The sequence below is a fragment of the Lutra lutra genome, chromosome 3, assembly GCF_902655055.1.
Source record: "Lutra lutra chromosome 3, mLutLut1.2, whole genome shotgun sequence".
NCBI lineage: Eukaryota > Metazoa > Chordata > Mammalia > Carnivora > Mustelidae > Lutra > Lutra lutra.
This window is the reverse complement of record NC_062280.1, coordinates 22,246,910-22,256,509: the sequence shown is the minus strand read 5'-3', so window position 1 is coordinate 22,256,509 and position 9,600 is coordinate 22,246,910. Positions and strand designations below refer to the sequence as shown.

The following is a 9,600-nucleotide window of genomic DNA, read 5'->3' as shown; positions in this document are numbered from 1 at the left end:
ACTTGATTGCAACATAGTGATTCATGACCTAGGAGCACATTCACAGGTCCACTTGGTAGTCTCATGTTATACAGCTGATGGTAGAGGCCCAACTCTCAGGTCTGCTAGCATCCTGTCAAATTCAGTGAGTCCTCTAAATCTTCTATGTTTAGGATCACATGAGGACCTTTACAAAAACATGTCGCCTGTGCTTTATCACTTTATCTCATTCTGATTCAACAATTTTTTGGTAATTGACCCCAGGAATATGGATTTCTTTAATAATCATAATTGTCCACGCCCAACCTCAGTTCAGTAAGCACGGTTATATAATACCTCAATATTTTTGACCATCTGTCATGTTTAAGTCCCTATTCTAGGTGCTATGTAGTGATACAGAAAGGAATAAGACTTGGCGACTGCTTTAAAGAGGAAGGTAAGTCATAAATAATTCACCACAAATAAAAGTGAGAAATAAGAAGTGCTAAACAAAAGCACTAGCTCATGGGATCAGATTGATGATTAAACATGCACTGATTTTCGTGGGTAAAGCTGGAGGCAGTTCCCAAGAGAAGGCGAGTTATATTAGGTCTGTGGGATTGGGAGAGAATATGGCCTTAGGCTCAGGAATCAGACAAGTTTGGATTTGAATTTACAACTCCACCTCGATGTCTTCCCTTTGACGAGATTCAATTTCTCCTAAGAAAAATGGGACAAATGAGATAAAGCATTGATTAATGCGTGTAAAGTCCTTAGGGTAATGCCTGGCGCATTGCAAACATTCAGTGAATATAAGTGGATGGTGATGATGACAATGATAAGGAAAAAATTGAAAAATCACTTATTAAGGCTTCAAATCATAAAGATTAATTCTTATTCCATCTTTGCCTTTAGCTTCAACAATTTCTTCTCCATCTGCAAACACACACACACACACCCACACACACACACACAGACCTACACACACTTTATGGACATGCTAACTAAACAGTATGTTAGAGACTAGTTGTAATTATTTGAATAAATAGAGCAAGAAAGAGCACATCAGTGAAAGAAAGCAGAAAATATAAAGGGTCAAGCCAAGGGGTTCTTGGCAGAGAGAGGATAGATAAGCCAGTAAGAAGAAAGCAGAGAGAAACTTGAGATGTTGCGGGAAAATAAATAAAGCTCAGACCACACAGTCCGTCAGAGATCAGATTAGGGATTTTGATCTTTCTCCTAAGAACAATGGTAAATTACTGAAGTGTTTAAGCAGATTACTTCAATGGTCAGATTTACATTTGGGTAGTTTCTACAATGGACATGGGGCTTGAACTCACAACCCTGAGATCAAGAGTTACATGCTTTGCCGACTGAGCCAGCCAGGTGCATTTGGCAGATTTGCATTTGGCATCTAATACTCTACCTGCATGAAGTGAGACCAGTTAAAAATGTGCCCGAGTAGAGGCTTGACTGGGTAAGAGATTATTTGCAGGGGTCCATCTAAGAGATGGTGGCAGCTTAAAATAGAGTGGGAATGATGGTGTAAGGAAGTGAAGATGATAGAGATACGGATACAGACATATCCTTATAACTCGATTTGTTGATTAAAAAAAGTGTTAAGGAAGATTCCCAAATTTATGATTATTGTAACTGGATAGATGGTGCTGCCTTTGTCTGAATTAGGGAAAAAAAATGAAGCCCTGATTGCTTGACACAAGTAACTGTAGGTTCAGTTTCAAAGACAATCATTGAAACACTGTCCTAGGCAGTTCAATATGCCAGTTCAGTGCTAGGAAGATAAGTCTGAGTAAGAGATACAAATTTAAGGACAATCTATTTTCAGGCAGTAGTTCAAGTGATAGCCAGAGATGGAATCCCTGATGAGAAGTTAAGGATGACAGAGGTAGGAGACCCAAGAATGAGCCCAGTGGAAATCCCAGCACAGGTAGGGGATGACGAATTGATGGTGGAAATCACTCTAACCTGGAATCATTCTGACTGTTAGAAGTAACAGCTATTCAAGTGTAAGTCTGCAGAAAAAGGATCACTGGATCCACTGAAAGATGTGTTTTTTCCAGATAAGCTGAAAAAATAACCCATAAAATAATACAAGTTTATAATAATGATAAAAAGTGTTATAGAAATGATAACCATGTAATGTAATAGGAATAAGGCAAAGATGTGCTTTTGAGAGGAAAAGTTGATGTGCCAATGAAGACATGGCTGTTCTTTAATCCATACTCAGGGCCTTGAATATCTTACACATATTCAGAAGTATAGCACTTGACTGGGTATTAACTCTGCCTATGATCAGAGGATAACTCAGTAAAGGAAAGAATTTTAAAGGTCAGTTTGGGCAGAATCTAGGAGAATTCTGAGCTAACTCTGGTAAATGGTTTTGACATCTTAACACTGAGGCATGAAAACATTGACTAGCTATCACATAAAAGCCAGTCTGTATCTTCAATGTCATTCCTAAAGAAAAATTCTCTCTTTCTTTTCTTAGCTTTTCAGAAAATTTTGGGTAACATGAGGCTAGAGATCATGACTAGAGCAGTTTTTTTAAAATATAATCATTTCAATTTACTGAAGTAAGCTGTCTGGAAGTAATAAATGGATATAGAAAATGCGAACAGCCCATGGCAGCAAATGAAAAATTCAGAAATAATATTGTAATGGAGACAGCCTCTGTGAACACTGCAATGATGGTTTTAAAGTGCGGTCATGAATTTATTTTTCAGATTTAAGAAACATTAGTCAGAAATACTAACATATCAGATTTTGTTTTAAAGATATCTCACCCATCTGGTGGGTATATACATGAGAGATCAAGAAGGTTTTTAACTCCTTTTTCTGTGTTTAACTTCAGTTATAAGATTTTTATTATAAATTGGACTCATTTCAATAATATCTACCAAGGGATTGATAAACTATAAATCTCAGGATAGATTAGCATAACACAACCAAGAGTATAAAAAAAAATCAAAGAGAAGGAGCTTTGATATGGAATTAAACAACCAGTCTTGCCATGTGAGTTCAAACTCTCAAAGTTATGTCAATGCACCCTACTGGGAAATTTTACCCAGCCTTTGGAAATTCCATTGTCTGTACTAATTAGCTAGGAGGGCATATTCAATACTAGATTATACTTTTCCATTTTTGAGGTCTACTTGGCCAGTGGACAATTACTTTCCCCTAAAATTGCTTAATGTTTTGCTTGTTTAATTTTAGATATGGAATCTTATTTTCCTCTGCTCTGGTCTTTGTTTGTTTATTTAAAGTAACATTAGCTCTAAGTTATATAAAAGCCATAATTATTCCCTCTGGCTTATTTATTTTAAAATAGAACTTTTTACTATTCAAATAATAGGTCAAAAAGTTGTTTCTTTGTACTAGAATATGCTGTTTGCAACAATTATCCAATTATAAGACTAAAATAAGTAAGTTATTTGCAAATAATTGTACCATGTAGACACAGACACTTGGAAATTGTTACACAGTCATCCTAGACCCTGTGAGTAACAGAAATTCAGTACTTAATTGTTCATTATCATGAACTTTTATTTTAACTCATTGTTATCAAAAGAAATTACTCTAAAATAAAAAAAGCATTAATGAGCAATTAAGTAAAGAGGTATAAATTTATATCCTACAATAAAAAGTCCGCTACAGCAAGAACATTTAAACCATTTTCAGTACACTTGAAAGGACTACTCAGCATCTGTTTCCCACATATATTCCATCTACATGTAAATTAATTTCCCAGGTTTCTCACTGACTGGTGGTTGAATAGCTCCATACGTTTCCAGGGCTAGAGTCGGTGTAAGGGGTGCAGCAAGAGGCCAGGAGAGGGAGCAGCTTTAAGTACTTCTACCATCACCACCTTAGAAGGGATGGGTCAGATATTCTCAGGGGCTGGTGTCTAGGGATGCTTCTGAGTGAGCATCTTGTGTGCTGTCTTGGAAGAAAGGTGTTATGTGTAGGCTGGAACATGTTAGGCAAAGTGAGATGGGCTATTGCTGGTCACCTTTCATGTTTAATCAAGTGTTAAAAAGCAAACTCTGTTAATTAAAAATTAATTACATACACTATTCGTGAGTTTTTTTCGTGTAATGTTATTTTTTTATTTTTTAGAAAGAGCTTACAAATCTATGAATAAAATAAGGTCAATTTGCTTTTTTTGCTTTTTTACCTTTTTTTTTTTTTGAGAAAGAAAGAGAGAATGAGTACAAATAGGGGGAGGGGCAGAGGAAGAGAGAGAATCTGAAGCAGACTCCATGGGCGACATGGAGCCCAATGCAAACCTAATCTCACAACCCTGAGATCAAGACCTGAGCAGAAATCAAGAATCAGAGGCCTAACTGACTAAGCCACACAGTCACTCTAAATTTACTCTTTAATAAATAGTTTAAAAAACTATATATTTTAAAATATTTTTTTACTCCACTTTGCTGTCTAAAGGTCCAAGATTGGATGGTAAATTACACAGTTGCCTTTTCCTTCTTCGTCTTAGCCACATTACTCTAGAATTTTCCCACGTTGTGGTCTTTATACATGCTGCTCCATGAACCTGAAAAACCATCCCTCCAAAATCCATTACTTTGGAGCACATTATTCCTTTAGGGAAACTTCTCTGAATTTCTAGACTATGTTAGGTCTTCAAGGAGAGAGCTTCTTTTTATAGCACTGGATTTTTTCTTCTTTAAAACTTTGGTCGGGGCACCTGGGTGGCTCAGTGGGTTAAGCCTCTGCCTTCGGCTCAGGTCATGGTCTCAGGGTCCTGGGATCAAGCCCCACATCGGGCTCTCTGCTCAGCAGGGAGCCTGCTTCCCTTCCTCTCTCTCTCTGCCTGCTTCTCTGACTACTTGTGATCTCTGTCTGTCAAATAACTAAATAAAATCTTTAAGAAAAAAAAAAAACTTTGGTCACAGCTTAAATTGGATATCAATTAGTGTTTTTATTTTATTCTCTATCTTACTTATCAGTGTAAATCCAGAGCCTAGCACAATGCCATCATATATTAAATAAATGAATTTACTTAACTAAATTAAATAAAATAAATGATGAATAAGTGCCTGGATAGAAGATGCAAAATGGGGGTTAAGAAAGTGTTTTAAGATCAAGTATGCATGTATTTAAAAATATATATATATAGCCAGTAGAGAGGAAAAGATTGAAGACACAAGGAAGAGCAGAGCTCCTGATAAACCAAAAGTTTGGGCTGACATTAGCAACACAACACATTTTCCATTAGAAACAAGAGAGGAGAAGGAAAGTTAAATAGTATGTGTAAGAATCTTGCTACGTTATGGCAGGAATTTGTAAGAGTATTTAATAATAAATTCTATAAAATTTTTTTTCTGGGAAAAAAAAGGAAGGAAGGGAGAGAAGATGAAGGAGCGTGGAGAAGATTTGAGGTAGCTCTGGTAGGGACTGGAGAAGAACTCTTATAAAAATGAGAATGAATGATGGGGAGCATCTCAGAACTCAACTGAATAGAAGACTGAATTGGTCGTGGAAGACTTACCTCCTTGGTCATTAGATATTTTCCAGTACCTCTCAGTAGCTTAGGGCAGGAATGGAGACGAACGATTGGCTGACCCCAAGGTTGAAGTTTTACTACATTGACAGGGAATTGCACATGCTGACAAGCATACAAGATCTGTCATTTTTTACAGCACTTTTTTCAAAACCATTGCTTTTGCTTACTCTCTTACTTCACGGGAATCTCTTCTCAACTGTCATTTTATCAGAGTTCTTCCCTGATGATTCCATTCAAAATATTATTTCTGTTTTTATTTTTATATATTTAATATATTTTGTTTTCCTTTTAGTTCTTGCCATTATGTGGTTTAATAATTATATAATTTATTCCTTCCTTCCTTCCTTTTTTGTATCTATCTCTCCTCTTCAAAATTATACTATAGGAGAGTAAGAACATTTTAAAAATTGTTAGGCCCCAGCTCTAACTATACCCAGAATATAATAGGAACTTACTCAATATTCAAATTCATTTATAATTTAAATAATTATGTCAAAGACTGAGCACAAAGAACTTTATAGAGAGAAATTTGGGGGGGAGGTAAGATAAGGATATAAAAAGTGATAAGTTGGGGCGCCTGGATGGCTCGGTCACTTAAGCATCTGCCTTCAGCTCTGGTCATGATCCCAGGGTCCCAGGTTTCAGCCCCACATCGGTCATCCTGCTCACAGGAAACCCACTTCTTGCTCTCTCCCCTGCTTGAATTTTTGCTATTGTTCTCTCTCAAATAAATAAATAAATAATTTTTAAAAAAGTGGTAAATTATATTTTCAAGGCTGATCAGTGCTCATTTCCTATGCATAAATTAAATTATGTTTAATTTACGTTAACTTACATTTAATTTTTAATTTAAAATATTTGGCATATTTGTTGACTTAATTGTCACAATAACTCTTTGAAGATTCTCTTCTTCTCTTTGCAAATTATCTGGTTAAAAGTCAAGGTCTTCTATGAATCCTATGAATTTGTCCTATCTCACTTGCATAATTTCATATTCCCATAGCACTTTTTCCATATATTGACTGCTGTCATCATATTGTATAAAATTATTCAGTTATAGAATTTATCTTGTTGTGGAACCTGGACTGGATCCTGGCAGAAGAACCAAGTGGCATTCGGAGACTTTGGAGGATCAGAGGTTTATTTAACTCCAGTGGGGTCAGACAAGGTTGTTCTCCAAAAGTCTGAGTCCTCAGCACAAGCAGGGAGGGGAATTTATACCCTTCTACTTCCCATACTTGGTACATTTGGCGCACACAGGAAATGCGGTAGGAAAGAAGAACCCGGAAGGGCTTTGAGACAGGGACTGGAATTTCCTTGCTGGTTTGGTTGGCCATCTTAGAGTACAGTTTTTATCTATCAATCTCTTTCTATGTAATGAATTCTCTCTCTCTCTTTTTAAAGATTTTGTTTTATTTATTTGGCAGACAGAGACCACAAGTGGGCAGAGAGGCAGGCAGAGAGAGAGGGGGAATCAGGCTCCCCGCTGAGCAGAGAGCCCAATGCAGGGCTCAATCCCAGGACCCTGGGATCATGACCTGAGCTGAAGGCAGAGGCTTAACCCACTGAGCCCCCCAGGCACTGCTCTGTGTAATGAATTATTAATCTAGAATTCACACACACATTGTTGCATTTATCACTTTAACAGAGTCTGGGCCTATTAAATTTGAATAAATAAGTAACCTGTGACTGAATGAATGAATGTCCGTTTGACAGAAAAGAAAACTGAGCCCCTGGAGTAGTTAAATGGTTCACCCAAAGCCACAAAGATGACAAGGGAAATCACACTGGCCTTTTGATAACTAGATAAAGCTCACTGTCAAATATATTATACTTTAGCCATTGACTTACATTTTTAGAACTGCCATGTGAATTTAATATTTTCAAAGAATCTAAGTATGAGCCACTTCAAGTTTTCAACTTAAATAAAAGCCCATTAAGCCCTCTGTTTTGTTTTTGCACATTTCATATCCTTCTGTGCAAATGTTTTTCATCTTAGCTGATCTAAAGCAAAGGAGCCTGATTCTATAAACAGCAGTATAGAGCACTATCATGTAGCTGAATGGGATGCCCCTTTGTACCACAAAAATCCATGAGGGCTGAATAATTCAAAACAAAATAAGAAATCACTTTAAATAATATTTTAAAAAATTTTCACAGAATTTTTCACAAAATTTTTCACAAATAACATTTAAAATTTTTTTTATGTTTTATTGACATATCACAGCACTAACCATAGCACATACCAGCCTCAATATCCATAACCAACCACCCTTTACTTGCTCCCTTCCCCCCCGCAACCCTCAGTTTGTTTTGTGAGATTAAGAGTCTCTTATGGTTTGTCTCCCTCCCGATCCCAACTTGTTTTATCTTTTCCTTCCCTATCCACCGAACCCCCACTTTGCCTCTAAACTTCCTTATATCATGGAGGTCATATAATTGTCTTTCTCTGATTGACTTATTTTGCTTAGCCTAATACCCTCTAGTTCCATCCACGTTGTTGTAAATGGCAAGATTTCATTTCTTTTGATGGCTACATAGTATTCCATTGTATATATATAGCACATCTTCTTTGTCCATTCATCTGTTGATGGACATCTAGGTTCTTTCCATAGTTTGGCTATTGTGGACATTGATGCAATAAACATTCAGGTGCACATGCCACTTTGGATCACTACATTTGTATCTTTAGGGTAAATACCCAGTAGTGTGATTGCTGGGATTTATGGTAGCTCTATTTTCAACTTTTTGAGGAACCTCCATGCTGTTTTCCAGAGTGGCTGCACAAGCTTGCACTCCCACCAACGGTGTGGGAGGGTTCCCCTTTATCCACCTCCACGCCAGCATCTGTCCTTTCCTGACTTGTTAATTTTAGCCATTCTGACTGGCGTGAGGTGGTATCTCATTGTAGTTTTGATCTGTATTTCCCTGATGCCAAGTGATGTGGAGCACTTTTTCATGTGTCTGTTGACCATCTGGTGTCTGTTGATCATCTGGATCTCTTCTTTGCAGAAATGTCTGTTCATGTCTTCTGCCCATTTCTTGATCGGATTCTTTGTTCTTTGGGTGTTGAGTTTGATAAGTTCTTTATAGATTTTGGATACTAGCCCTTTATCTGATATGTTGTTTGCAAATATCTTCTCCCATTCTGTCAGTTGTCTTTTGGTTTTATTGACTGTGTCCTTTGCTGTGCAAAAGCTTTTGATCTTGATGAAGTCCCAATAGTTCAATTTTGCCCTTGCTTCCCTTGCCTTTGTTGATGTTTCTAGGAAGAAGTTGCTGTGGCTGAGGTCGAAGAGGTTGCTGCCTGTGTTCTCCTTGAGGATTTTGATGTATTCCTTTCTCACATTGAGGTCTTTCATCCATTTGGAGTCTATTTTTGTGTGTGGTGTAAGAAAGTGGTCCTGTTTCATTTTTCTGCATGTGGCTGTCCAATTTTCCCAAAACCATTTGTTGAAGAGACTGTCTTTTTTCCATTGGACATTCTTTCCTGCTTTGTCAAAAATTAGTTTACCATAGAGTTGAGGGTCCATTTCTGAGCTCTCTATTCTGTTCTACTGATCTATGTGTCTGCTTTTGTGCCAGTACCATCCTGTCTTGATGATGACAGCTTTGTAATAGAGCTTGAAGTCTGGAATTGTGATGCCACCAACTTTGGCTTTCTTTTTCAATATTCCTCTGGCTATTTGATGTCTTTTCTAGTTCCATATAAATTTTGGGATTATTTGTTCCATTTCTTTGAAAAAATGGATGGTATTTTGATAGGGATTGCATTAAACATGTAGATTGCTTCAGGTAGCATAGACATTTTCACAATATTTGTTCTTCCAATCCATGAGCATGGAATGTTTTCCATTTCTTTTTGTCTTCCTCAATTTCTTTCATGAGCACTTTAGAGTTTTCTGAGTACAGATTCTTTGGCTCTTTGGTTAGGTTTATTCCTAGGTATCTTATGGTTTTGGATGAAATTGTAAATGGGATTGAATCCTTAATTTCTCTTTCTTCTCTCTTGTTGTTGGTGTATAGAAATGCAAATGATTTCTGTGCATTGATTTTATATCTTGACACTTTACTGAATTCCTGTACAAGTTCTAGCT

At 36.9% G+C, this 9,600-nt stretch overlaps 1 long non-coding RNA gene across 1 annotated transcript in view; it reads left to right on the top strand.

Annotated features, from left to right (window-relative positions):
- Nucleotides 1–64: 64 nt before the first annotated feature.
- LOC125095407 (uncharacterized) overlaps nucleotides 65–9,600 on the top strand; it is a 46,264-nt gene continuing 36,728 nt past the window's right edge. Inside the window, exons 1-2 of the long non-coding RNA XR_007125871.1 lie at nucleotides 65–229; nucleotides 348–415. This is a non-coding gene — a long non-coding RNA (uncharacterized LOC125095407). The remainder of the gene's footprint in view (nucleotides 230–347; nucleotides 416–9,600) is intronic.